Here is a 24,747-nt window from a genome sequence, read left to right as displayed (position 1 = left end):
CACGGCCTCTGGATTAGAAGTCCAGCGCGCTATCCCCTCCGCTACAGGGACCTACCAACGACCAGGACATTTTGATGAAACGTTCTACCATGCCATATATTCCTGTCACTCATAGCGAACACCAAAACACTTGTGGATAGTGATATTATACCACAAAGTAGGTAAAGGCCGTAGGAGGAAATGGCAGGGGACCCTCATTTGTCAGTTTAAGTGATGATATAAATAGGATGGTCATTAAAACGTAAAGTGAAGGCATTTGGTCAAAAAATCCGTTTCCAAAATAAAGTGCTAAAAACGTTGCTGCATCCCTGGTGGGATTCGAACCCACGGCCTCTGGATTAGAAGTCCAGCACGCTATCCCTGCGCTACAGGGACCTACCAACGACCAGGACATTTTGATGAAACGTTCTACAATGCCATATGTTCCTGTCACTCATAGCGAACACCAAAACACTTGTGGATAGTGATATTATACCACAAAGTAGGTAAAGGCCGTAGGAGGAAATGGCAGGGGACCATCATTTGTCAGTGTCAGTGATGACATAAAGAGGATGGTCATTAAAACACAAAGTGAAGGCATTTGGTCAAAAAATCCGTTTCCAAAATAAAGTGCTAAAAACGTTGCTGCATCCCTGGTGGGATTCGAACCCACGGCATCTGGATTAGAAGTCTAGCGCGCTATCCCCTGCGCTACAGGGACCTACCAACGACCAGGACATTTTGATGAAACGTTCTACCATGCCATATATTCCTGTCACTCATAGCGAACACCAAAACACTTGTGGATAGTGATATTATACCACAAAGTAGGTAAAGGCCGTAGGAGGAAATGGCAGGGGACCATCATTTGTCAGTGTCAGTGATGACATAAAGAGGATGGTCATTAAAACACAAAGTGAAGGCATTTGGTCAAAAAATCCGTTTCCAAAATAAAGTGCTAAAAACGTTGCTGCATCCCTGATGGGATTCGAACCCACGGCCTCTGGATTAGAAGTCCAGCGCGCTATCCCCTGCGCTACAGGGACCTACCAACGACCAGGACATTTGATGAAAAGTTCTACCATGACATATATTCCTTTCACTCATAGCGAACACCAAAACACTTGTGGATAGTGATATTATGCCACAAAGTAGGTAAAAGCCGTAGGAGGAAATGGCAGGGGACCCTCAATTGTCAGTTTAAGTGATGATATAAATAGGATGGTCATTAAAACGTAAAGTGAATGCATTTGGTCAAAAAATCCGCTTCCAAAATAAAGTGCTAAAAACGTTGCTGCATCCCTGATGGGATTCGAACCCACGGCCTCTGGATTAGAAGTCCAGCGCGCTATCCCCTGCGCTACAGGGACCTACCAACGACCAGGACATTTTGATGAAAAGTTCTACCATGCCATATGTTCCTGTCACTCATAGCGAACACCAAAACACTTGTGGATAGTGATATTATACCACAAAGTAGGTAAAGGCCGTAGGAGGAAATGGCAGGGGACCATCATTTGTCAGTGTCAGTGATGACATCAAGAGGATGGTCATTGAAACACAAAGTGAAGGCATTTGGTCAAAAAATCCGTTTCCAAAATAAAGTGCTAAAAAGGTTGCTGCATCCCTGGTGGGATTCGAACCCACGGCCTCTGGATTAGAAGTCCAGCGCGCTATCCCCTCCGCTACAGGGACCTACCAACGACCAGGACATTTTCATGAAAAGTTCTACCATGCCATATATTCCTGTCACTCATAGCGAACACCAAAACACTTGTGGATAGTGATATTATACCACAAAGTAGGTAAAGGCCGTAGGAGGAAATGGCAGGGGACCATCATTTGTCAGTGTCAGTGATGACATCAAGAGGATGGTCATTGAAACACAAAGTGAAGGCATTTGGTCAAAAAATCCGTTTCCAAAATAAAGTGCTAAAAAGGTTGCTGCATCCCTGGTGGGATTCGAACCCACGGCCTCTGGATTAGAAGTCCAGCGCGCTATCCCCTGCGCTACAGGGACCTACCAACGACCAGGACATTTTGATGAAACGTTCTACCATGCCATATATTCCTGTCACTCATAGCGAACACCAAAACACTTGTGGATAGTGATATTATACCACAAAGTAGGTAAAGGCCGTAGGAGGAAATGGCAGGGGACCATCATTTGTCAGTTTAAGTGATGATATAAATAGGATGGTCATTAAAACACAAAGTGAAGGCATTTGGTCAAAAAATCCGTTTCCAAAATAAAGTGCTAAAAACGTTGCTGCATCCCTGGTGGGATTCGAACCCACGGGATCTGGATTAGAAGTCCAGCGCGCTATCCCCTGCGCTACAGGGACCTACCAACGACCAGGACATTTTGATGAAACGTTCTACCATGCCATATATTCCTGTCACTCATAGCGAACACCAAAACACTTGTGGATAGTGATATTATGCCACAAAGTAGGTAAATGCCGTAGGAGGAAATGGCAGGGGACCCTCATTTGTCAGTGTCAGTGATGACATCAAGAGGATGGTCATTGAAACACAAAGTGAAGGCATTTGGTCAAAAAATCCGTTTCCAAAATAAAGTGCTAAAAACGTTGCTGCATCCCTGGTGGGATTCGAACCCACGGCCTCTGGATTAGAAGTCCAGCGCGCTATCCCCTCCGCTACAGGGACCTACCAACGACCAGGACATTTTGATGAAACGTTCTACCATGCCATATATTCCTGTCACTCATAGCGAACACCAAAACACTTGTTAATAGTGATATTATACCACAAAGTAGGTAAAGGCCGTAGGAGGAAATGGCAGGGGACCATCATTTGTCAGTTTAAGTGATGATATAAAGAGGATGGTCAATAAAACACAAAGTGAAGGCATTTGGTCAAAAAATCCGTTTCCAAAATAAAGTGCTAAAAACGTTGCTGCATCCCTGGTGGGATTCGAACCCACGGCCTCTGGATTAGAAGTCCAGCGCGCTATCCCCTGCGCTACAGGGACCTACCAACGACCAGGACATTTTGATGAAACGTTCTACCATGCCATATATTCCTGTCACTCATAGCGAACACCAAAACACTTGTTAATAGTGATATTATACCACAAAGTAGGTAAAGGCCGTAGGAGGAAATGGCAGGGGACCATCATTTGTCAGTTTAAGTGATGATATAAAGAGGATGGTCAATAAAACACAAAGTGAAGGCATTTGGTCAAAAAATCCGTTTCCAAAATAAAGTGCTAAAAACGTTGCTGCATCCCTGGTGGGATTCGAACCCACGGCCTCTGGATTAGAAGTCCAGCGCGCTATCCCCTGCGCTACAGGGACCTACCAACGACCAGGACATTTTGATGAAACGTTCTACCATGCCATATATTCCTGTCACTCATAGCGAACACCAAAACACTTGTGGATAGTGATATTATACCACAAAGTAGGTAAAGGCCGTAGGAGGAAATGGCAGGGGACCATCATTTGTCAGTTTAAGTGATGATATAAATAGGATGGTCATTAAAACACAAAGTGAAGGCATTTGGTCAAAAAATCCGTTTCCAAAATAAAGTGCTAAAAACGTTGCTGCATCCCTGGTGGGATTCGAACCCACGGGATCTGGATTAGAAGTCCAGCGCGCTATCCCCTGCGCTACAGGGACCTACCAACGACCAGGACATTTTGATAAAAACGTTCTACCATGCCATATATTCCTGTCACTCATAGCGAACACCAAAACACTTGTGGATAGTGATATTATGCCACAAAGTAGGTAGATGCCGTAGGAGGAAATGGCAGGGGACCCTCATTTGTCAGTGTCAGTGATGACATCAAGAGGATGGTCATTGAAACACAAAGTGAAGGCATTTGGTCAAAAAATCCGTTTCCAAAATAAAGTGCTAAAAACGTTGCTGCATCCCTGGTGGGATTCGAACCCACGGCCTCTGGATTAGAAGTCCAGCGCGCTATCCCCTCCGCTACAGGGACCTACCAACGACCAGGACATTTTGATGAAACGTTCTACCATGCCATATATTCCTGTCACTCATAGCGAACACCAAAACACTTGTTAATAGTGATATTATACCACAAAGTAGGTAAAGGCCGTAGGAGGAAATGGCAGGGGACCATCATTTGTCAGTTTAAGTGATGATATAAAGAGGATGGTCAATAAAACACAAAGTGAAGGCATTTGGTCAAAAAATCCGTTTCCAAAATAAAGTGCTAAAAACGTTGCTGCATCCCTGGTGGGATTCGAACCCACGGCCTCTGGATTAGAAGTCCAGCGCGCTATCCCCTGCGCTACAGGGACCTACCAACGACCAGGACATTTTGATGAAACGTTCTACCATGCCATATATTCCTGTCACTCATAGCGAACACCAAAACACTTGTGGATAGTGATATTATACCACAAAGTAGGTAAAGGCCGAAGGAGGAAATGGCAGGGGACCATCATTTGTCAGTGTCAGTGATGACATCAAGAGGATGGTCATTGAAGCACAAAGTGAAGGCATTTGGTCAAAAAATCCGTTTCCAAAATAAAGTGCTAAAAAGGTTGCTGCATCCCTGGTGGGATTCGAACCCACGGCCTCTGGATTAGAAGTCCAGCGCGCTATCCCCTGCGCTACAGGGACCTACCAACGACCAGGACATTTTGATGAAACGTTCTACCATGCCATATATTCCTGTCACTCATAGCGAACACCAAAACACTTGTGGATAGTGATATTATACCACAAAGTAGGTAAAGGCCGTAGGAGGAAATGGCAGGGGACCCTCATTTGTCAGTTTAAGTGATGATATAAATAGGATGGTCATTAAAACGTAAAGTGAAGGCATTTGGTCAAAAAATCCGTTTCCAAAATAAAGTGCTAAAAACGTTGCTGCATCCCTGGTGGGATTCGAACCCACGGCCTCTGGATTAGAAGTCCAGCACGCTATCCCTGCGCTACAGGGACCTACCAACGACCAGGACATTTTGATGAAACGTTCTACAATGCCATATGTTCCTGTCACTCATAGCGAACACCAAAACACTTGTGGATAGTGATATTATACCACAAAGTAGGTAAAGGCCGTAGGAGGAAATGGCAGGGGACCATCATTTGTCAGTGTCAGTGATGACATAAAGAGGATGGTCATTAAAACACAAAGTGAAGGCATTTGGTCAAAAAATCCGTTTCCAAAATAAAGTGCTAAAAACGTTGCTGCATCCCTGGTGGGATTCGAACCCACGGCATCTGGATTAGAAGTCTAGCGCGCTATCCCCTGCGCTACAGGGACCTACCAACGACCAGGACATTTTGATGAAACGTTCTACCATGCCATATATTCCTGTCACTCATAGCGAACACCAAAACACTTGTGGATAGTGATATTATACCACAAAGTAGGTAAAGGCCGTAGGAGGAAATGGCAGGGGACCATCATTTGTCAGTGTCAGTGATGACATAAAGAGGATGGTCATTAAAACACAAAGTGAAGGCATTTGGTCAAAAAATCCGTTTCCAAAATAAAGTGCTAAAAACGTTGCTGCATCCCTGATGGGATTCGAACCCACGGCCTCTGGATTAGAAGTCCAGCGCGCTATCCCCTGCGCTACAGGGACCTACCAACGACCAGGACATTTGATGAAAAGTTCTACCATGACATATATTCCTTTCACTCATAGCGAACACCAAAACACTTGTGGATAGTGATATTATGCCACAAAGTAGGTAAAAGCCGTAGGAGGAAATGGCAGGGGACCCTCAATTGTCAGTTTAAGTGATGATATAAATAGGATGGTCATTAAAACGTAAAGTGAATGCATTTGGTCAAAAAATCCGCTTCCAAAATAAAGTGCTAAAAACGTTGCTGCATCCCTGATGGGATTCGAACCCACGGCCTCTGGATTAGAAGTCCAGCGCGCTATCCCCTGCGCTACAGGGACCTACCAACGACCAGGACATTTTGATGAAAAGTTCTACCATGCCATATGTTCCTGTCACTCATAGCGAACACCAAAACACTTGTGGATAGTGATATTATACCACAAAGTAGGTAAAGGCCGTAGGAGGAAATGGCAGGGGACCATCATTTGTCAGTGTCAGTGATGACATCAAGAGGATGGTCATTGAAACACAAAGTGAAGGCATTTGGTCAAAAAATCCGTTTCCAAAATAAAGTGCTAAAAAGGTTGCTGCATCCCTGGTGGGATTCGAACCCACGGCCTCTGGATTAGAAGTCCAGCGCGCTATCCCCTCCGCTACAGGGACCTACCAACGACCAGGACATTTTCATGAAAAGTTCTACCATGCCATATATTCCTGTCACTCATAGCGAACACCAAAACACTTGTGGATAGTGATATTATACCACAAAGTAGGTAAAGGCCGTAGGAGGAAATGGCAGGGGACCATCATTTGTCAGTGTCAGTGATGACATCAAGAGGATGGTCATTGAAACACAAAGTGAAGGCATTTGGTCAAAAAATCCGTTTCCAAAATAAAGTGCTAAAAAGGTTGCTGCATCCCTGGTGGGATTCGAACCCACGGCCTCTGGATTAGAAGTCCAGCGCGCTATCCCCTGCGCTACAGGGACCTACCAACGACCAGGACATTTTGATGAAACGTTCTACCATGCCATATATTCCTGTCACTCATAGCGAACACCAAAACACTTGTGGATAGTGATATTATACCACAAAGTAGGTAAAGGCCGTAGGAGGAAATGGCAGGGGACCATCATTTGTCAGTTTAAGTGATGATATAAATAGGATGGTCATTAAAACACAAAGTGAAGGCATTTGGTCAAAAAATCCGTTTCCAAAATAAAGTGCTAAAAACGTTGCTGCATCCCTGGTGGGATTCGAACCCACGGGATCTGGATTAGAAGTCCAGCGCGCTATCCCCTGCGCTACAGGGACCTACCAACGACCAGGACATTTTGATGAAACGTTCTACCATGCCATATATTCCTGTCACTCATAGCGAACACCAAAACACTTGTGGATAGTGATATTATGCCACAAAGTAGGTAAATGCCGTAGGAGGAAATGGCAGGGGACCCTCATTTGTCAGTGTCAGTGATGACATCAAGAGGATGGTCATTGAAACACAAAGTGAAGGCATTTGGTCAAAAAATCCGTTTCCAAAATAAAGTGCTAAAAACGTTGCTGCATCCCTGGTGGGATTCGAACCCACGGCCTCTGGATTAGAAGTCCAGCGCGCTATCCCCTGCGCTACAGGGACCTACCAACGACCAGGACATTTTGATGAAACGTTCTACCATGCCATATATTCCTGTCACTCATAGCGAACACCAAAACACTTGTTAATAGTGATATTATACCACAAAGTAGGTAAAGGCCGTAGGAGGAAATGGCAGGGGACCATCATTTGTCAGTTTAAGTGATGATATAAAGAGGATGGTCAATAAAACACAAAGTGAAGGCATTTGGTCAAAAAATCCGTTTCCAAAATAAAGTGCTAAAAACGTTGCTGCATCCCTGGTGGGATTCGAACCCACGGCCTCTGGATTAGAAGTCCAGCACGCTATCCCTGCGCTACAGGGACCTACCAACGACCAGGACATTTTGATGAAACGTTCTACCATGCCATATATTCCTGTCACTCATAGCGAACACCAAAACACTTGTGGATAGTGATATTATACCACAAAGTAGGTAAAGGCCGAAGGAGGAAATGGCAGGGGACCATCATTTGTCAGTGTCAGTGATGACATCAAGAGGATGGTCATTGAAGCACAAAGTGAAGGCATTTGGTCAAAAAATCCGTTTCCAAAATAAAGTGCTAAAAAGGTTGCTGCATCCCTGGTGGGATTCGAACCCACGGCCTCTGGATTAGAAGTCCAGCGCGCTATCCCCTGCGCTACAGGGACCTACCAACGACCAGGACATTTTGATGAAACGTTCTACCATGCCATATATTCCTGTCACTCATAGCGAACACCAAAACACTTGTGGATAGTGATATTATACCACAAAGTAGGTAAAGGCCGTAGGAGGAAATGGCAGGGGACCCTCATTTGTCAGTTTAAGTGATGATATAAATAGGATGGTCATTAAAACGTAAAGTGAAGGCATTTGGTCAAAAAATCCGTTTCCAAAATAAAGTGCTAAAAACGTTGCTGCATCCCTGGTGGGATTCGAACCCACGGCCTCTGGATTAGAAGTCCAGCACGCTATCCCTGCGCTACAGGGACCTACCAACGACCAGGACATTTTGATGAAACGTTCTACAATGCCATATGTTCCTGTCACTCATAGCGAACACCAAAACACTTGTGGATAGTGATATTATACCACAAAGTAGGTAAAGGCCGTAGGAGGAAATGGCAGGGGACCATCATTTGTCAGTGTCAGTGATGACATAAAGAGGATGGTCATTAAAACACAAAGTGAAGGCATTTGGTCAAAAAATCCGTTTCCAAAATAAAGTGCTAAAAACGTTGCTGCATCCCTGGTGGGATTCGAACCCACGGCATCTGGATTAGAAGTCTAGCGCGCTATCCCCTGCGCTACAGGGACCTACCAACGACCAGGACATTTTGATGAAACGTTCTACCATGCCATATATTCCTGTCACTCATAGCGAACACCAAAACACTTGTGGATAGTGATATTATACCACAAAGTAGGTAAAGGCCGTAGGAGGAAATGGCAGGGGACCATCATTTGTCAGTGTCAGTGATGACATAAAGAGGATGGTCATTAAAACACAAAGTGAAGGCATTTGGTCAAAAAATCCGTTTCCAAAATAAAGTGCTAAAAACGTTGCTGCATCCTTGGTGGGATTCGAACCCACGGCCTCTGGATTAGAAGTCCAGCGCGCTATCCCCTGCGCTACAGGGACCTACCAACGACCAGGACATTTTGATGAAACGTTCTACCATGCCATATATTCCTGTCACTCATAGCGAACACCAAAACACTTGTGGATAGTGATATTATACCACAAAGTAGGTAAAGGCCGTAGGAGGAAATGGCAGGGGACCATCATTTGTCAGTTTAAGTGATGATATAAAGAGGATGGTCAATAAAACACAAAGTGAAGGCATTTGGTCAAAAAATCCGTTTCCAAAATAAAGTGCTAAAAACGTTGCTGCATCCCTGGTGGGATTCGAACCCACGGCCTCTGGATTAGAAGTCCAGCGCGCTATCCCCTGCGCTACAGGGACCTACCAACGACCAGGACATTTTGATGAAACGTTCTACCATGCCATATATTCCTGTCACTCATAGCGAACACCAAAACACTTGTGGATAGTGATATTATACCACAAAGTAGGTAAAGGCCGAAGGAGGAAATGGCAGGGGACCATCATTTGTCAGTGTCAGTGATGACATCAAGAGGATGGTCATTGAAGCACAAAGTGAAGGCATTTGGTCAAAAAATCCGTTTCCAAAATAAAGTGCTAAAAAGGTTGCTGCATCCCTGGTGGGATTCGAACCCACGGCCTCTGGATTAGAAGTCCAGCGCGCTATCCCCTGCGCTACAGGGACCTACCAACGACCAGGACATTTTGATGAAACGTTCTACCATGCCATATATTCCTGTCACTCATAGCGAACACCAAAACACTTGTGGATAGTGATATTATACCACAAAGTAGGTAAAGGCCGTAGGAGGAAATGGCAGGGGACCCTCATTTGTCAGTTTAAGTGATGATATAAATAGGATGGTCATTAAAACGTAAAGTGAAGGCATTTGGTCAAAAAATCCGTTTCCAAAATAAAGTGCTAAAAACGTTGCTGCATCCCTGGTGGGATTCGAACCCACGGCCTCTGGATTAGAAGTCCAGCACGCTATCCCTGCGCTACAGGGACCTACCAACGACCAGGACATTTTGATGAAACGTTCTACAATGCCATATGTTCCTGTCACTCATAGCGAACACCAAAACACTTGTGGATAGTGATATTATACCACAAAGTAGGTAAAGGCCGTAGGAGGAAATGGCAGGGGACCATCATTTGTCAGTGTCAGTGATGACATAAAGAGGATGGTCATTAAAACACAAAGTGAAGGCATTTGGTCAAAAAATCCGTTTCCAAAATAAAGTGCTAAAAACGTTGCTGCATCCCTGGTGGGATTCGAACCCACGGCATCTGGATTAGAAGTCTAGCGCGCTATCCCCTGCGCTACAGGGACCTACCAACGACCAGGACATTTTGATGAAACGTTCTACCATGCCATATATTCCTGTCACTCATAGCGAACACCAAAACACTTGTGGATAGTGATATTATACCACAAAGTAGGTAAAGGCCGTAGGAGGAAATGGCAGGGGACCATCATTTGTCAGTGTCAGTGATGACATAAAGAGGATGGTCATTAAAACACAAAGTGAAGGCATTTGGTCAAAAAATCCGTTTCCAAAATAAAGTGCTAAAAACGTTGCTGCATCCTTGGTGGGATTCGAACCCACGGCCTCTGGATTAGAAGTCCAGCGCGCTATCCCCTGCGCTACAGGGACCTACCAACGACCAGGACATTTTGATGAAACGTTCTACCATGCCATATATTCCTGTCACTCATAGCGAACACCAAAACACTTGTGGATAGTGATATTATACCACAAAGTAGGTAAAGGCCGTAGGAGGAAATGGCAGGGGACCATCATTTGTCAGTGTCAGTGATGACATCAAGAGGATGGTCATTGAAACACAAAGTGAAGGCATTTGGTCAAAAAATCCGTTTCCAAAATAAAGTGCTAAAAACGTTGCTGCATCCCTGGTGGGATTCGAACCCACGGCCTCTGGATTAGAAGTCCAGCGCGCTATTCCCTGCGCTACAGGGACCTACCAACGACCAGGACATTTTGATGAAACGTTCTACCATGCCATATATTCCTGTCACTCATAGCGAACACCAAAACACTTGTGGATAGTGATATTATACCACAAAGTAGGTAAAGGCCGTAGGAGGAAATGGCAGGGGACCCTCATTTCTCAGTGTCAGTGATGACATAAAGAGGATGGTCATTAAAACACAAAGTGAAGGCATTTGGTCAAAAAATCCGTTTCCAAAATAAAGTGCTAGAAACGTTGCTGCATCCCTGGTGGGTTTCGAACCCACGGCCTCTGGATTAGAAGTCCAGCGCGCTATCCCCTGCGCTACAGGGACCTACCAACGACCAGGACATTTTGATGAAAAGTTCTACCATGACATACTTTCCTGTCACTCATAGCGAACACCAAAACACTTGTGGATAGTGATATTATACCACAAAGTAGGTAAAGGCCGTAGGAGGAAATGGCAGGGGACCATCATTTGTCAGTTTAAGTCATGATATAAATAGGATGGTCATTAAAACACAAAGTGAAGGCATTTGGTCAAAAAATCCGTTTCCAAAATAAAGTGCTAAAAACGTTGCTGCATCCCTGGTGGGATTCGAACCCACGGGATCTGGATTAGAAGTCCAGCGCGCTATCCCCTGCGCTACAGGGACCTACCAACGACCAGGACATTTTGATGAAACGTTCTACCATGCCATATATTCCTGTCACTCATAGCGAACACCAAAACACTTGTGGATAGTGATATTATACCACGAAGTAGGTAAAGGCCGTAGGAGGAAATGGCAGGGGACCCTCCTTTGTCAGTTTAAGTGATGATATAAATAGGATGGTCATTGAAACACAAAGTGAAGGCATTTGGTCAAAAAATCCGTTTCCAAAATAAAGTGCTAAAAAGGCTGCTGCATCCCTGGTGGGATTCGAACCCACGGCGTCTGGATTAGAAGTCCAGCGCGCTATCCCCTGCGCTACAGGGACCTACCAACGACCAGGACATTTTGATGAAACGTTCTACCATGCCATATATTCCTGTCACTCATAGCGAACACCAAAACACTTGTGGATAGTGATATTATACCACAAAGTAGGTAAAGGCCGTAGGAGGAAATGGCAGGGGACCCTCATTTGTCAGTTTAAGTGATGATATAAATAGGATGGTCATTAAAACGTAAAGTGAAGGCATTTGGTCAAAAAATCCGTTTCCAAAATAAAGTGCTAAAAACGTTGCTGCATCCCTGGTGGGATTCGAACCCACGGCCTCTGGATTAGAAGTCCAGCGCGCTATCCCCTGCGCTACAGGGACCTACCAACGACCAGGACATTTTGATGAAACGTTCTACCATGCCATATATTCCTGTCACTCATAGCGAACACCAAAACACTTGTGGATAGTGATATTATACCACGAAGTAGGTAAAGGCCGTAGGAGGAAATGGCAGGGGACCATCATTTGTCAGTGTCAGTGATGACATCAAGAGGATGGTCATTGAAACACAAAGTGAAGGCATTTGGTCAAAAAATCCGTTTCCAAAATAAAGTGCTAAAAAGGTTGCTGCATCCCTGGTGGGATTCGAACCCACGGCCTCTGGATTAGAAGTCCAGCGCGCTATCCCCTGCGCTACAGGGACCTACCAACGACCAGGACATTTTGATGAAAAGTTCTACCATGACATATTTTCCTGTCACTCATAGCGAACACCAAAACACTTGTGGATAGTGATATTATACCACAAAGTAGGTAAAGGCCGTAGGAGGAAATGGCAGGGGACCATCATTTGTCAGTTTAAGTGATGATATAAATAGGATGGTCATTAAAACACAAAGTGAAGGCATTTGGTCAAAAAATCCGTTTCCAAAATAAAGTGCTAAAAACGTTGCTGCATCCCTGGTGGGATTCGAACCCACGGGATCTGGATTAGAAGTCCAGCGCGCTATCCCCTGCGCTACAGGGACCTACCAACGACCAGGACATTTTGATGAAACGTTCTACCATGCCATATATTCCTGTCACTCATAGCGAACACCAAAACACTTGTGGATAGTGATATTATACCACAAAGTAGGTAAATGCCGTAGGAGGAAATGGCAGGGGACCCTCATTTCTCAGTTTAAGTGATGATATAAATAGGATGGTCATTAAAACACAAAGTGAAGGCATTTGGTCAAAAAATCCGTTTCCAAAATAAAGTGCTAAAAACGTTGCTGCATCCCTGGTGGGATTCGAACCCACGGCCTCTGGATTAGAAGTCCAGCGCGCTATCCCCTGCGCTACAGGGACCTACCAACGACCAGGACATTTTGATGAAACGTTCTACCATGCCATATATTCCTGTCACTCATAGCGAACACCAAAACACTTGTGGATAGTGATATTATACCACGAAGTAGGTAAAGGCCGTAGGAGGAAATGGCAGGGGACCATCATTTGTCAGTGTCAGTGATGACATCAAGAGGATGGTCATTGAAACACAAAGTGAAGGCATTTGGTCAAAAAATCCGTTTCCAAAATAAAGTGCTAAAAAGGTTGCTGCATCCCTGGTGGGATTCGAACCCACGGCCTCTGGATTAGAAGTCCAGCGCGCTATCCCCTGCGCTACAGGGACCTACCAACGACCAGGACATTTTGATGAAAAGTTCTACCATGACATATTTTCCTGTCACTCATAGCGAACACCAAAACACTTGTGGATAGTGATATTATACCACAAAGTAGGTAAAGGCCGTAGGAGGAAATGGCAGGGGACCATCATTTGTCAGTTTAAGTGATGATATAAATAGGATGGTCATTAAAACACAAAGTGAAGGCATTTGGTCAAAAAATCCGTTTCCAAAATAAAGTGCTAAAAACGTTGCTGCATCCCTGGTGGGATTCGAACCCACGGGATCTGGATTAGAAGTCCAGCGCGCTATCCCCTGCGCTACAGGGACCTACCAACGACCAGGACATTTTGATGAAACGTTCTACCATGCCATATATTCCTGTCACTCATAGCGAACACCAAAACACTTGTGGATAGTGATATTATACCACAAAGTAGGTAAAGGCCGTAGGAGGAAATGGCAGGGGACCCTCATTTGTCAGTTTAAGTGATGATATAAATAGGATGGTCATTGAAACACAAAGTGAAGGCATTTGGTCAAAAAATCCGTTTCCAAAATAAAGTGCTAAAAACGTTGCTGCATCCCTGGTGGGATTCGAACCCACGGCCTCTGGATTAGAAGTCCAGCGCGCTATCCCCTGCGCTACAGGGACCTACCAACGACCAGGACATTTTGATGAAACGTTCTACCATGCCATATATTCCTGTCACTCATAGCGAACACCAAAACACTTGTGGATAGTGATATTATACCACAAAGTAGGTAAAGGCCGTAGGAGGAAATGGCAGGGGACCCTCATTTGTCAGTTTAAGTGATGATATAAATAGGATGGTCATTAAAACGTAAAGTGAAGGCATTTGGTCAAAAAATCCGTTTCCAAAATAAAGTGCTAAAAACGTTGCTGCATCCCTGGTGGGATTCGAACCCACGGCCTCTGGATTAGACGTCCAGCGCGCTATCCCCTGCGCTACAGGGACCTACCAACGACCAGGACATTTTGATGAAACGTTCTACCATGCCATATATTCCTGTCACTCATAGCGAACACCAAAACACTTGTGGATAGTGATATTATACCACAAAGTAGGTAAAGGCCGTAGGAGGAAATGGCAGGGGACCATCATTTGTCAGTGTCAGTGATGACATCAAGAGGATGGTCATTGAAACACAAAGTGAAGGCATTTGGTCAAAAAATCCGTTTCCAAAATAAAGTGCTAAAAAGGTTGCTGCATCCCTGGTGGGATTCGAACCCACGGCCTCTGGATTAGAAGTCCAGCGCGCTATCCCCTGCGCTACAGGGACCTACCAACGACCAGGACATTTTGATGAAACGTTCTACCATGCCATATATTCCTGTCACTCATAGCGAACACCAAAACACTTGTGGATAGTGATATTATACCACAAAGTAGGTAAAGGCCGTAGGAGGAAATGGCAGGGGACCCTCATTTGTCAGTTTAAGTGATGATATAAATAGGATGGTCATTAAAACGTAAAGTGAAGGCATTTGGTCAAAAAATCCGTTTCCAAAATAAAGTGCTAAAAAGGTTGCTGCATCCCTGGTGGGATTCGAACCCACGGCCTCTGGATTAGAAGTCCAGCGCGCTATCCCCTGCGCTACAGGGACCTACCAACGACCAGGACATTTTGATGAAAAGTTCTACCATGACATATTTTCCTGTCACTCATAGCGAACACCAAAACACTTGTGGATAGTGATATTATACCACAAAGTAGGTAAAGGCCGTAGGAGGAAATGGCAGGGGACCATCATTTGTCAGTGTCAGTGATGACATAAAGAGGATGGTCATTAAAACACAAAGTGAAGGCATTTGGTCAAAAAATCCGTTTCCAAAATAAAGTGCTAAAAACGTTGCTGCATCCCTGGTGGGATTCGAACCCACGGCCTCTGGATTAGAAGTCCAGCGCGCTATCCCCTGCGCTACAGGGACCTACCAACGACCAGGACATTTTGATGAAACGTTCTACCATGCCATATATTCCTGTCACTCATAGCGAACACCAAAACACTTGTGGATAGTGATATTATACCACAAAGTAGGTAAAGGCCGTAGGAGGAAATGGCAGGGGACCATCATTTGTCAGTGTCAGTGATGACATCAAGAGGATGGTCATTGAAACACAAAGTGAAGGCATTTGGTCAAAAAATCCGTTTCCAAAATAAAGTGCTAAAAAGGTTGCTGCATCCCTGGTGGGATTCGAACCCACGGCCTCTGGATTAGAAGTCCAGCGCGCTATCCCCTGCGCTACAGGGACCTACCAACGACCAGGACATTTTGATGAAACGTTCTACCATGCCATATATTCCTGTCACTCATAGCGAACACCAAAACACTTGTGGATAGTGATATTATACCACAAAGTAGGTAAAGGCCGTAGGAGGAAATGGCAGGGGACCCTCATTTGTCAGTTTAAGTGATGATATAAATAGGATGGTCATTAAAACGTAAAGTGAAGGCATTTGGTCAAAAAATCCGTTTCCAAAATAAAGTGCTAAAAAGGTTGCTGCATCCCTGGTGGGATTCGAACCCACGGCCTCTGGATTAGAAGTCCAGCGCGCTATCCCCTGCGCTACAGGGACCTACCAACGACCAGGACATTTTGATGAAAAGTTCTACCATGACATATTTTCCTGTCACTCATAGCGAACACCAAAACACTTGTGGATAGTGATATTATACCACAAAGTAGGTAAAGGCCGTAGGAGGAAATGGCAGGGGACCATCATTTGTCAGTGTCAGTGATGACATAAAGAGGATGGTCATTAAAACACAAAGTGAAGGCATTTGGTCAAAAAATCCGTTTCCAAAATAAAGTGCTAAAAACGTTGCTGCATCCCTGGTGGGATTCGAACCCACGGCATCTGGATTAGAAGTCCAGCGCGCTATCCCCTGCGCTACAGGGACCTACCAACGACCAGGACATTTTGATGAAACGTTCTACCATGCCATATATTCCTGTCACTCATAGCGAACACCAAAACACTTGTGGATAGTGATATTATACCACAAAGTAGGTAAAGGCCGTAGGAGGAAATGGCAGGGGACCATCATTTGTCAGTGTCAGTGATGACATAAAGAGGATGGTCATTAAAACACAAAGTGAAGGCATTTGGTCAAAAAATCCGTTTCCAAAATAAAGTGCTAAAAACGTTGCTGCATCCCTGGTGGGATTCGAACCCACGGCCTCTGGATTAGAAGTCCAGCGCGCTATCCCCTGCGCTACAGGGACCTACCAACGACCAGGACATTTTGATGAAACGTTCTACCATGCCATATATTCCTGTCACTCATAGCGAACACCAAAACACTTGTGGATAGTGATATTATACCACAAAGTAGGTAAAGGCCGTAGGAGGAAATGGCAGGGGACCATCATTTGTCAGTGTCAGTGATGACATCAAGAGGATGGTCATTGAAACACAAAGTGAAGGCATTTGGTCAAAAAATCCGTTTCCAAAATAAAGTGCTAAAAACGTTGCTGCATCCCTGGTGGGATTCGAACCCACGGCCTCTGGATTAGAAGTCCAGCGCGCTATCCCCTGCGCTACAGGGACCTACCAACGACCAGGACATTTTGATGAAACGTTCTACCATGCCATATATTCCTGTCACTCATAGCGAACACCAAAACACTTGTGGATAGTGATATTATACCACAAAGTAGGTAAAGGCCGTAGGAGGAAATGGCAGGGGACCCTCATTTCTCAGTGTCAGTGATGACATAAAGAGGATGGTCATTAAAACACAAAGTGAAGGCATTTGGTCAAAAAATCCGTTTCCAAAATAAAGTGCTAGAAACGTTGCTGCATCCCTGGTGGGATTCGAACCCACGGCCTCTGGATTAGAAGTCCAGCGCGCTATCCCCTGCGCTACAGGGACCTACCAACGACCAGGACATTTTGATGAAACGTTCTACCATGCCATATATTCCTGTCACTCATAGCGAACACCAAAACACTTGTGGATAGTGATATTATACCACAAAGTAGGTAAAGGCCGTAGGAGGAAATGGCAGGGGACCATCATTTGTCAGTGTCAGTGATGACATAAAGAGGATGGTCATTAAAACACAAAGTGAAGGCATTTGGTCAAAAAATCCGTTTCCAAAATAAAGTGCTAAAAACGTTGCTGCATCCCTGGTGGGATTCGAACCCACGGCCTCTGGATTAGAAGTCCAGCGCGCTATCCCCTGCGCTACAGGGACCTACCAACGACCAGGACATTTTGATGAAACGTTCTACCATGCCATATATTCCTGTCACTCATAGCGAACACCAAAACACTTGTGGATAGTGATATTATACCACAAAGTAGGTAAAGGCCGTAGGAGGAAATGGCAGGGGACCATCATTTGTCAGTGTCAGTGATGACATAAAGAGGATGGTCATTAAAACACAAAGTGAAGGCATTTGGTCAAAAAATCCGTTTCCAAAATAAAGTGCTAAAAACGTTGCTGCATCCCTGGTGGGATTCGAACCCACGGCCTCTGGATTAGAAGTCCAGCGCGCTATCCCCTGCGCTACAGGGACCTACCAACGACCAGGACATTTTGATGAAACGTTCTACCATGCCATATATTCCTGTCACTCATAGCGAACACCAAAACACTTGTGGATAGTGATATTATACCACAAAGTAGGTAAAGGCCGTAGGAGGAAATGGCAGGGGACCATCATTTGTCAGTGTCAGTGATGACATCAAGAGGATGGTCATTGAAACACAAAGTGAAGGCATTTGGTCAAAAAATCCGTTTCCAAAATAAAGTGCTAAAAACGTTGCTGCATCCCTGGTGGGATTCGAACCCACGGCCTCTGGATTAGAAGTCCAGCGCGCTATCCCCTGCGCTACAGGGACCTACCAACGACCAGGACATTTTGATGAAACGTTCTACCATGCCATATATTCCTGTCACTCATAGCGAACACCAAAACACTTGTGGATAGTGATATTATACCACAAAGTAGGTAAAGGCCGTAGGAGGAAATGGCAGGGGACCCTCATTTCTCAGTGTCAGTGATGACATAAAGAGGATGGTCATTAAAACACAAAGTGAAGGCATTTGGTCAAAAAATCCGTTTCCAAAATAAAGTGCTAGAAACGTTGCTGCATCCCTGGTGGGATTCGAACCCACGGCCTCTGGATTAGAAGTCCAGCGCGCTATCCCCTGCGCTACAGGGACCTACCAACGACCAGGACATTTTGATGAAACGTTCTACCATGCCATATATTCCTGTCACTCATAGCGAACACCAAAACACTTGTGGATAGTGATATTATACCACAAAGTAGGTAAAGGCCGTAGGAGGAAATGGCAGGGGACCATCATTTGTCAGTGTCAGTGATGACATAAAGAGGATGGTCATTAAAACACAAAGTGAAGGCATTTGGTCAAAAAATCCGTTTCCAAAATAAAGTGCTAAAAACGTTGCTGCATCCCTGGTGGGATTCGAACCCACGGCCTCTGGATTAGAAGTCCAGCGCGCTATCCCCTGCGCTACAGGGACCTACCAACGACCAGGACATTTTGATGAAACGTTCTACCATGCCATATATTCCTTTCACTCATAGTGAACACCAAAACACTTGTGGATAGTGATATTATACCACAATGTAGGTAAAGGCCGTAGGAGGAAATGGCAGGGGACCATCATTTGTCAGTGTCAGTGATGACATAAAGAGGATGGTCATTAAAACGTAAAGTGAAGGCATTTGGTCAAAAAATCCGTTTCCAAAATAAAGTGCTAAAAAGGTTGCTGCATCCCTGGTGGGATTCGAACCCACGGCCTCTGGATTAGAAGTCCAGCGCGCTATCCCCTGCGCTACAGGGACCTACCAACGACCAGGACATTTTGATGAAAAGTTCTACCATGACATATTTTCCTGTCACTCATAGCGAACACCAAAACACTTGTGGATAGTGATATTATACCACAAAGTAGGTAAAGGCCGTAGGAGGAAATGGCAGGGGACCATCATTTGTCAGTTTAAGTCATGATATAAATAGGATGGTCATTAAAACACAAAGTGAAGGCATTTGGTCAAAAAATCCGTTTCCAAAATAAAGTGCTAAAAACGTTGCTGCATCCCTGGTGGGATTCGAACCCACGGGATCTGGATTAGAACTCCAGCGCGCTATCCCCTGCGCTACAGGGACCTACCAACGACCAGGACATTTTGATGAAACGTTCTACCATGCCATATATTCCTGTCACTCATAGCGAACACCAAAACACTTGTGGATAGTGATATTATACCACGAAGTAGGTAAAGGCCGTAGGAGGAAATGGCAGGGGACCCTCCTTTGTCAGTTTAAGTGATGATATAAATAGGATGGTCATTGAAACACAAAGTGAAGGCATTTGGTCAAAAAATCCGTTTCCAAAATAAAGTGCTAAAAAGGTTGCTGCATCCCTGGTGGGATTCGAACCCACGGCGTCTGGATTAGAAGTCCAGCGCGCTATCCCCTGCGCTACAGGGACCTACCAACGACCAGGACATTTTGATGAAACGTTCTACCATGCCATATATTCCTGTCACTCATAGCGAACACCAAAACACTTGTGGATAGTGATATTATACCACAAAGTAGGTAAAGGCCGTAGGAGGAAATGGCAGGGGACCCTCATTTGTCAGTTTAAGTGATGATATAAATAGGATGGTCATTAAAACGTAAAGTGAAGGCATTTGGTCAAAAAATCCGTTTCCAAAATAAAGTGCTAAAAACGTTGCTGCATCCCTGGTGGGATTCGAACCCACGGCCTCTGGATTAGAAGTCCAGCGCGCTATCCCCTGCGCTACAGGGACCTACCAACGACCAGGACATTTTGATGAAACGTTCTACCATGCCATATATTCCTGTCACTCATAGCGAACACCAAAACACTTGTGGATAGTGATATTATACCACGAAGTAGGTAAAGGCCGTAGGAGGAAATGGCAGGGGACCATCATTTGTCAGTGTCAGTGATGACATAAAGAGGATGGTCATTGAAACACAAAGTGAAGGCATTTGGTCAAAAAATCCGTTTCCAAAATAAAGTGCTAAAAAGGTTGCTGCATCCCTGGTGGGATTCGAACCCACGGCCTCTGGATTAGAAGTCCAGCGCGCTATCCCCTGCGCTACAGGGACCTACCAACGACCAGGACATTTTGATGAAAAGTTCTACCATGACATATTTTCCTGTCACTCATAGCGAACACCAAAACACTTGTGGATAGTGATATTATACCACAAAGTAGGTAAAGGCCGTAGGAGGAAATGGCAGGGGACCATCATTTGTCAGTTTAAGTGATGATATAAATAGGATGGTCATTAAAACACAAAGTGAAGGCATTTGGTCAAAAAATCCGTTTCCAAAATAAAGTGCTAAAAACGTTGCTGCATCCCTGGTGGGATTCGAACCCACGGGATCTGGATTAGAAGTCCAGCGCGCTATCCCCTGCGCTACAGGGACCTACCAACGACCAGGACATTTTGATGAAACGTTCTACCATGCCATATATTCCTGTCACTCATAGCGAACACCAAAACACTTGTGGATAGTGATATTATACCACAAAGTAGGTAAAGGCCGTAGGAGGAAATGGCAGGGGACCCTCATTTGTCAGTTTAAGTGATGATATAAATAGGATGGTCATTGAAACACAAAGTGAAGGCATTTGGTCAAAAAATCCGTTTCCAAAATAAAGTGCTAAAAAGGTTGCTGCATCCCTGGTGGGATTCGAACCCACGGCCTCTGGATTAGAAGTCCAGCGCGCTATCCCCTGCGCTACAGGGACCTACCAACGACCAGGACATTTTGATGAAACGTTCTACCATGCCATATATTCCTGTCACTCATAGCGAACACCAAAACACTTGTGGATAGTGATATTATACCACAAAGTAGGTAAAGGCCGTAGGAGGAAATGGCAGGGGACCCTCATTTGTCAGTTTAAGTGATGATATAAATAGGATGGTCATTAAAACGTAAAGTGAAGGCATTTGGTCAAAAAATCCGTTTCCAAAATAAAGTGCTAAAAACGTTGCTGCATCCCTGGTGGGATTCGAACCCACGGCCTCTGGATTAGAAGTCCAGCGCGCTATCCCCTGCGCTACAGGGACCTACCAACGACCAGGACATTTTGATGAAACGTTCTACCATGCCATATATTCCTGTCACTCATAGCGAACACCAAAACACTTGTGGATAGTGATATTATACCACAAAGTAGGTAAAGGCCGTAGGAGGAAATGGCAGGGGACCATCATTTGTCAGTGTCAGTGATGACATCAAGAGGATGGTCATTGAAACACAAAGTGAAGGCATTTGGTCAAAAAATCCGTTTCCAAAATAAAGTGCTAAAAACGTTGCTGCATCCCTGGTGGGATTCGAACCCACGGCCTCTGGATTAGAAGTCCAGCGCGCTATCCCCTGCGCTACAGGGACCTACCAACGACCAGGACATTTTGATGAAACGTTCTACCATGCCATATATTCCTGTCACTCATAGCGAACACCAAAACACTTTTGGATAGTGATATTATACCACAAAGTAGGTAAAGGCCGTAGGAGGAAATGGCAGGGGACCCTCATTTCTCAGTGTCAGTGATGACATAAAGAGGATGGTCATTAAAACACAAAGTGAAGGCATTTGGTCAAAAAATCCGTTTCCAAAATAAAGTGCTAGAAACGTTGCTGCATCCCTGGTGGGATTCGAACCCACGGCCTCTGGATTAGAAGTCCAGCGCGCTATCCCCTGCGCTACAGGGACCTACCAACGACCAGGACATTTTGATGAAACGTTCTACCATGCCATATATTCCTGTCACTCATAGCGAACACCAAAACACTTGTGGATAGTGATATTATACCACAAAGTAGGTAAAGGCCGTAGGAGGAAATTGCAGGGGACCATCATTTGTCAGTGTCAGTGATGACATAAAGAGGATGGTCATTAAAACACAAAGTGAAGGCATTTGGTCAAAAAATCCGTTTCCAAAATAAAGTGCTAAAAACGTTGCTGCATCCCTGGTGGGATTCGAACCCACGGCCTCTGGATTAGAAGTCCAGCGCGCTATCCCCTGCGCTACAGGGACCTACCAACGACCAGGACATTTTGATGAAACGTTCTACCATGCCATATATTCCTTTCACTCATAGTGAACACCAAAACACTTGTGGATAGTGATATTATACCACAATGTAGGTAAAGGCCGTAGGAGGAAATGGCAGGGGACCATCATTTGTCAGTGTCAGTGATGACATAAAGAGGATGGTCATTAAAACGTAAAGTGAAGGCATTTGGTCAAAAAATCCGTTTCCAAAATAAAGTGCTAAAAAGGTTGCTGCATCCCTGGTGGGATTCGAACCCACGGCCTCTGGATTAGAAGTCCAGCGCGCTATCCCCTGCGCTACAGGGACCTACCAACGACCAGGACATTTTGATGAAAAGTTCTACCATGACATATTTTCCTGTCACTCATAGCGAACACCAAAACACTTGTGGATAGTGATATTATACCACAAAGTAGGTAAAGGCCGTAGGAGGAAATGGCAGGGGACCATCATTTGTCAGTTTAAGTCATGATATAAATAGGATGGTCATTAAAACACAAAGTGAAGGCATTTGGTCAAAAAATCCGTTTCCAAAATAAAGTGCTAAAAACGTTGCTGCATCCCTGGTGGGATTCGAACCCACGGGATCTGGATTAGAAGTCCAGCGCGCTATCCCCTGCGCTACAGGGACCTACCAACGACCAGGACATTTTGATGAAACGTTCTACCATGCCATATATTCCTGTCACTCATAGCGAACACCAAAACACTTGTGGATAGTGATATTATACCACGAAGTAGGTAAAGGCCGTAGGAGGAAATGGCAGGGGACCCTCCTTTGTCAGTTTAAGTGATGATATAAATAGGATGGTCATTAAAACGTAAAGTGAAGGCATTTGGTCAAAAAATCCGTTTCCAAAATAAAGTGCTAAAAACGTTGCTGCATCCCTGGTGGGATTCGAACCCACGGCCTCTGGATTAGAAGTCCAGCGCGCTATCCCCTGCGCTACAGGGACCTACCAACGACCAGGACATTTTGATGAAACGTTCTACCATGCCATATATTCCTGTCACTCATAGCGAACACCAAAACACTTGTGGATAGTGATATTATACCACGAAGTAGGTAAAGGCCGTAGGAGGAAATGGCAGGGGACCATCATTTGTCAGTGTCAGTGATGACATCAAGAGGATGGTCATTGAAACACAAAGTGAAGGCATTTGGTCAAAAAATCCGTTTCCAAAATAAAGTGCTAAAAAGGTTGCTGCATCCCTGGTGGGATTCGAACCCACGGCCTCTGGATTAGAAGTCCAGCGCGCTATCCCCTGCGCTACAGGGACCTACCAACGACCAGGACATTTTGATGAAAAGTTCTACCATGACATATTTTCCTGTCACTCATAGCGAACACCAAAACACTTGTGGATAGTGATATTATACCACAAAGTAGGTAAAGGCCGTAGGAGGAAATGGCAGGGGACCATCATTTGTCAGTTTAAGTGATGATATAAATAGGATGGTCATTAAAACACAAAGTGAAGGCATTTGGTCAAAAAATCCGTTTCCAAAATAAAGTGCTAAAAACGTTGCTGCATCCCTGGTGGGATTCGAACCCACGGGATCTGGATTAGAAGTCCAGCGCGCTATCCCCTGCGCTACAGGGACCTACCAACGACCAGGACATTTTGATGAAACGTTCTACCATGCCATATATTCCTGTCACTCATAGCGAACACCAAAACACTTGTGGATAGTGATATTATACCACAAAGTAGGTAAAGGCCGTAGGAGGAAATGGCAGGGGACCCTCATTTGTCAGTTTAAGTGATGATATAAATAGGATGGTCATTGAAACACAAAGTGAAGGCATTTGGTCAAAAAATCCGTTTCCAAAATAAAGTGCTAAAAAGGTTGCTGCATCCCTGGTGGGATTCGAACCCACGGCCTCTGGATTAGAAGTCCAGCGCGCTATCCCCTGCGCTACAGGGACCTACCAACGACCAGGACATTTTGATGAAACGTTCTACCATGCCATATATTCCTGTCACTCATAGCGAACACCAAAACACTTGTGGATAGTGATATTATACCACAAAGTAGGTAAAGGCCGTAGGAGGAAATGGCAGGGGACCCTCATTTGTCAGTTTAAGTGATGATATAAATAGGATGGTCATTAAAACGTAAAGTGAAGGCATTTGGTCAAAAAATCCGTTTCCAAAATAAAGTGCTAAAAACGTTGCTGCATCCCTGGTGGGATTCGAACCCACGGCCTCTGGATTAGAAGTCCAGCGCGCTATCCCCTGCGCTACAGGGACCT

At 44.8% G+C, this 24,747-nt stretch overlaps 41 non-coding genes across 41 annotated transcripts; all 41 read right to left on the bottom strand.

The window, feature by feature from the left end:
• Nucleotides 1-1,926: 1,926 nt before the first annotated feature.
• On the bottom strand, nucleotides 1,927-1,999 carry Trnar-ucu (transfer RNA arginine (anticodon UCU)). Its single transcript has one exon. It is a non-coding gene; the product is annotated as a tRNA-Arg (tRNA).
• A 902-nt stretch (nucleotides 2,000-2,901) lies between these two features.
• Trnar-ucu (transfer RNA arginine (anticodon UCU)) lies at nucleotides 2,902-2,974 on the bottom strand. Its single transcript has one exon. It is a non-coding gene; the product is annotated as a tRNA-Arg (tRNA).
• Nucleotides 2,975-3,226: 252 nt separating this feature from the next.
• Nucleotides 3,227-3,299, bottom strand: Trnar-ucu (transfer RNA arginine (anticodon UCU)). Its single transcript has one exon. It is a non-coding gene; the product is annotated as a tRNA-Arg (tRNA).
• A 903-nt stretch (nucleotides 3,300-4,202) lies between these two features.
• On the bottom strand, nucleotides 4,203-4,275 carry Trnar-ucu (transfer RNA arginine (anticodon UCU)). Its single transcript has one exon. It is a non-coding gene; the product is annotated as a tRNA-Arg (tRNA).
• Nucleotides 4,276-4,527: 252 nt separating this feature from the next.
• Nucleotides 4,528-4,600, bottom strand: Trnar-ucu (transfer RNA arginine (anticodon UCU)). Its single transcript has one exon. It is a non-coding gene; the product is annotated as a tRNA-Arg (tRNA).
• A 1,875-nt stretch (nucleotides 4,601-6,475) lies between these two features.
• Nucleotides 6,476-6,548, bottom strand: Trnar-ucu (transfer RNA arginine (anticodon UCU)). Its single transcript has one exon. It is a non-coding gene; the product is annotated as a tRNA-Arg (tRNA).
• A 577-nt stretch (nucleotides 6,549-7,125) lies between these two features.
• Nucleotides 7,126-7,198, bottom strand: Trnar-ucu (transfer RNA arginine (anticodon UCU)). Its single transcript has one exon. It is a non-coding gene; the product is annotated as a tRNA-Arg (tRNA).
• Nucleotides 7,199-7,774: 576 nt separating this feature from the next.
• On the bottom strand, nucleotides 7,775-7,847 carry Trnar-ucu (transfer RNA arginine (anticodon UCU)). Its single transcript has one exon. It is a non-coding gene; the product is annotated as a tRNA-Arg (tRNA).
• A 1,226-nt stretch (nucleotides 7,848-9,073) lies between these two features.
• On the bottom strand, nucleotides 9,074-9,146 carry Trnar-ucu (transfer RNA arginine (anticodon UCU)). Its single transcript has one exon. It is a non-coding gene; the product is annotated as a tRNA-Arg (tRNA).
• Nucleotides 9,147-9,398: 252 nt separating this feature from the next.
• Nucleotides 9,399-9,471, bottom strand: Trnar-ucu (transfer RNA arginine (anticodon UCU)). Its single transcript has one exon. It is a non-coding gene; the product is annotated as a tRNA-Arg (tRNA).
• Nucleotides 9,472-11,997: 2,526 nt separating this feature from the next.
• On the bottom strand, nucleotides 11,998-12,070 carry Trnar-ucu (transfer RNA arginine (anticodon UCU)). The gene has a single exon. It is a non-coding gene; the product is annotated as a tRNA-Arg (tRNA).
• A 252-nt stretch (nucleotides 12,071-12,322) lies between these two features.
• Nucleotides 12,323-12,395, bottom strand: Trnar-ucu (transfer RNA arginine (anticodon UCU)). The gene has a single exon. It is a non-coding gene; the product is annotated as a tRNA-Arg (tRNA).
• A 577-nt stretch (nucleotides 12,396-12,972) lies between these two features.
• On the bottom strand, nucleotides 12,973-13,045 carry Trnar-ucu (transfer RNA arginine (anticodon UCU)). The gene has a single exon. It is a non-coding gene; the product is annotated as a tRNA-Arg (tRNA).
• Nucleotides 13,046-13,297: 252 nt separating this feature from the next.
• On the bottom strand, nucleotides 13,298-13,370 carry Trnar-ucu (transfer RNA arginine (anticodon UCU)). The gene has a single exon. It is a non-coding gene; the product is annotated as a tRNA-Arg (tRNA).
• A 577-nt stretch (nucleotides 13,371-13,947) lies between these two features.
• Nucleotides 13,948-14,020, bottom strand: Trnar-ucu (transfer RNA arginine (anticodon UCU)). The gene has a single exon. It is a non-coding gene; the product is annotated as a tRNA-Arg (tRNA).
• A 577-nt stretch (nucleotides 14,021-14,597) lies between these two features.
• On the bottom strand, nucleotides 14,598-14,670 carry Trnar-ucu (transfer RNA arginine (anticodon UCU)). Its single transcript has one exon. It is a non-coding gene; the product is annotated as a tRNA-Arg (tRNA).
• Nucleotides 14,671-14,922: 252 nt separating this feature from the next.
• On the bottom strand, nucleotides 14,923-14,995 carry Trnar-ucu (transfer RNA arginine (anticodon UCU)). The gene has a single exon. It is a non-coding gene; the product is annotated as a tRNA-Arg (tRNA).
• A 252-nt stretch (nucleotides 14,996-15,247) lies between these two features.
• On the bottom strand, nucleotides 15,248-15,320 carry Trnar-ucu (transfer RNA arginine (anticodon UCU)). Its single transcript has one exon. It is a non-coding gene; the product is annotated as a tRNA-Arg (tRNA).
• Nucleotides 15,321-15,572: 252 nt separating this feature from the next.
• On the bottom strand, nucleotides 15,573-15,645 carry Trnar-ucu (transfer RNA arginine (anticodon UCU)). Its single transcript has one exon. It is a non-coding gene; the product is annotated as a tRNA-Arg (tRNA).
• Nucleotides 15,646-15,897: 252 nt separating this feature from the next.
• Nucleotides 15,898-15,970, bottom strand: Trnar-ucu (transfer RNA arginine (anticodon UCU)). Its single transcript has one exon. It is a non-coding gene; the product is annotated as a tRNA-Arg (tRNA).
• A 577-nt stretch (nucleotides 15,971-16,547) lies between these two features.
• Trnar-ucu (transfer RNA arginine (anticodon UCU)) lies at nucleotides 16,548-16,620 on the bottom strand. Its single transcript has one exon. It is a non-coding gene; the product is annotated as a tRNA-Arg (tRNA).
• A 252-nt stretch (nucleotides 16,621-16,872) lies between these two features.
• On the bottom strand, nucleotides 16,873-16,945 carry Trnar-ucu (transfer RNA arginine (anticodon UCU)). Its single transcript has one exon. It is a non-coding gene; the product is annotated as a tRNA-Arg (tRNA).
• Nucleotides 16,946-17,197: 252 nt separating this feature from the next.
• On the bottom strand, nucleotides 17,198-17,270 carry Trnar-ucu (transfer RNA arginine (anticodon UCU)). The gene has a single exon. It is a non-coding gene; the product is annotated as a tRNA-Arg (tRNA).
• A 252-nt stretch (nucleotides 17,271-17,522) lies between these two features.
• On the bottom strand, nucleotides 17,523-17,595 carry Trnar-ucu (transfer RNA arginine (anticodon UCU)). The gene has a single exon. It is a non-coding gene; the product is annotated as a tRNA-Arg (tRNA).
• A 252-nt stretch (nucleotides 17,596-17,847) lies between these two features.
• Nucleotides 17,848-17,920, bottom strand: Trnar-ucu (transfer RNA arginine (anticodon UCU)). Its single transcript has one exon. It is a non-coding gene; the product is annotated as a tRNA-Arg (tRNA).
• A 252-nt stretch (nucleotides 17,921-18,172) lies between these two features.
• Trnar-ucu (transfer RNA arginine (anticodon UCU)) lies at nucleotides 18,173-18,245 on the bottom strand. Its single transcript has one exon. It is a non-coding gene; the product is annotated as a tRNA-Arg (tRNA).
• Nucleotides 18,246-18,497: 252 nt separating this feature from the next.
• On the bottom strand, nucleotides 18,498-18,570 carry Trnar-ucu (transfer RNA arginine (anticodon UCU)). Its single transcript has one exon. It is a non-coding gene; the product is annotated as a tRNA-Arg (tRNA).
• Nucleotides 18,571-18,822: 252 nt separating this feature from the next.
• Trnar-ucu (transfer RNA arginine (anticodon UCU)) lies at nucleotides 18,823-18,895 on the bottom strand. The gene has a single exon. It is a non-coding gene; the product is annotated as a tRNA-Arg (tRNA).
• Nucleotides 18,896-19,147: 252 nt separating this feature from the next.
• Nucleotides 19,148-19,220, bottom strand: Trnar-ucu (transfer RNA arginine (anticodon UCU)). Its single transcript has one exon. It is a non-coding gene; the product is annotated as a tRNA-Arg (tRNA).
• Nucleotides 19,221-20,122: 902 nt separating this feature from the next.
• On the bottom strand, nucleotides 20,123-20,195 carry Trnar-ucu (transfer RNA arginine (anticodon UCU)). Its single transcript has one exon. It is a non-coding gene; the product is annotated as a tRNA-Arg (tRNA).
• A 252-nt stretch (nucleotides 20,196-20,447) lies between these two features.
• On the bottom strand, nucleotides 20,448-20,520 carry Trnar-ucu (transfer RNA arginine (anticodon UCU)). Its single transcript has one exon. It is a non-coding gene; the product is annotated as a tRNA-Arg (tRNA).
• A 577-nt stretch (nucleotides 20,521-21,097) lies between these two features.
• On the bottom strand, nucleotides 21,098-21,170 carry Trnar-ucu (transfer RNA arginine (anticodon UCU)). The gene has a single exon. It is a non-coding gene; the product is annotated as a tRNA-Arg (tRNA).
• Nucleotides 21,171-21,422: 252 nt separating this feature from the next.
• On the bottom strand, nucleotides 21,423-21,495 carry Trnar-ucu (transfer RNA arginine (anticodon UCU)). The gene has a single exon. It is a non-coding gene; the product is annotated as a tRNA-Arg (tRNA).
• Nucleotides 21,496-21,747: 252 nt separating this feature from the next.
• Nucleotides 21,748-21,820, bottom strand: Trnar-ucu (transfer RNA arginine (anticodon UCU)). Its single transcript has one exon. It is a non-coding gene; the product is annotated as a tRNA-Arg (tRNA).
• Nucleotides 21,821-22,072: 252 nt separating this feature from the next.
• Nucleotides 22,073-22,145, bottom strand: Trnar-ucu (transfer RNA arginine (anticodon UCU)). The gene has a single exon. It is a non-coding gene; the product is annotated as a tRNA-Arg (tRNA).
• A 252-nt stretch (nucleotides 22,146-22,397) lies between these two features.
• Trnar-ucu (transfer RNA arginine (anticodon UCU)) lies at nucleotides 22,398-22,470 on the bottom strand. Its single transcript has one exon. It is a non-coding gene; the product is annotated as a tRNA-Arg (tRNA).
• A 252-nt stretch (nucleotides 22,471-22,722) lies between these two features.
• On the bottom strand, nucleotides 22,723-22,795 carry Trnar-ucu (transfer RNA arginine (anticodon UCU)). Its single transcript has one exon. It is a non-coding gene; the product is annotated as a tRNA-Arg (tRNA).
• A 577-nt stretch (nucleotides 22,796-23,372) lies between these two features.
• On the bottom strand, nucleotides 23,373-23,445 carry Trnar-ucu (transfer RNA arginine (anticodon UCU)). The gene has a single exon. It is a non-coding gene; the product is annotated as a tRNA-Arg (tRNA).
• A 252-nt stretch (nucleotides 23,446-23,697) lies between these two features.
• Nucleotides 23,698-23,770, bottom strand: Trnar-ucu (transfer RNA arginine (anticodon UCU)). Its single transcript has one exon. It is a non-coding gene; the product is annotated as a tRNA-Arg (tRNA).
• A 577-nt stretch (nucleotides 23,771-24,347) lies between these two features.
• On the bottom strand, nucleotides 24,348-24,420 carry Trnar-ucu (transfer RNA arginine (anticodon UCU)). The gene has a single exon. It is a non-coding gene; the product is annotated as a tRNA-Arg (tRNA).
• A 252-nt stretch (nucleotides 24,421-24,672) lies between these two features.
• On the bottom strand, nucleotides 24,673-24,745 carry Trnar-ucu (transfer RNA arginine (anticodon UCU)). Its single transcript has one exon. It is a non-coding gene; the product is annotated as a tRNA-Arg (tRNA).
• Nucleotides 24,746-24,747: the final 2 nt, after the last annotated feature.

This window comes from Haliotis asinina, chromosome 16, assembly GCF_037392515.1.
Source record: "Haliotis asinina isolate JCU_RB_2024 chromosome 16, JCU_Hal_asi_v2, whole genome shotgun sequence".
In the NCBI taxonomy this organism is placed as follows: Eukaryota; Metazoa; Mollusca; class Gastropoda; order Lepetellida; family Haliotidae; genus Haliotis; species Haliotis asinina.
The sequence above is the reverse complement of the archived record's forward strand: the minus strand, read 5'-3'. Positions and strand labels throughout refer to the sequence as shown.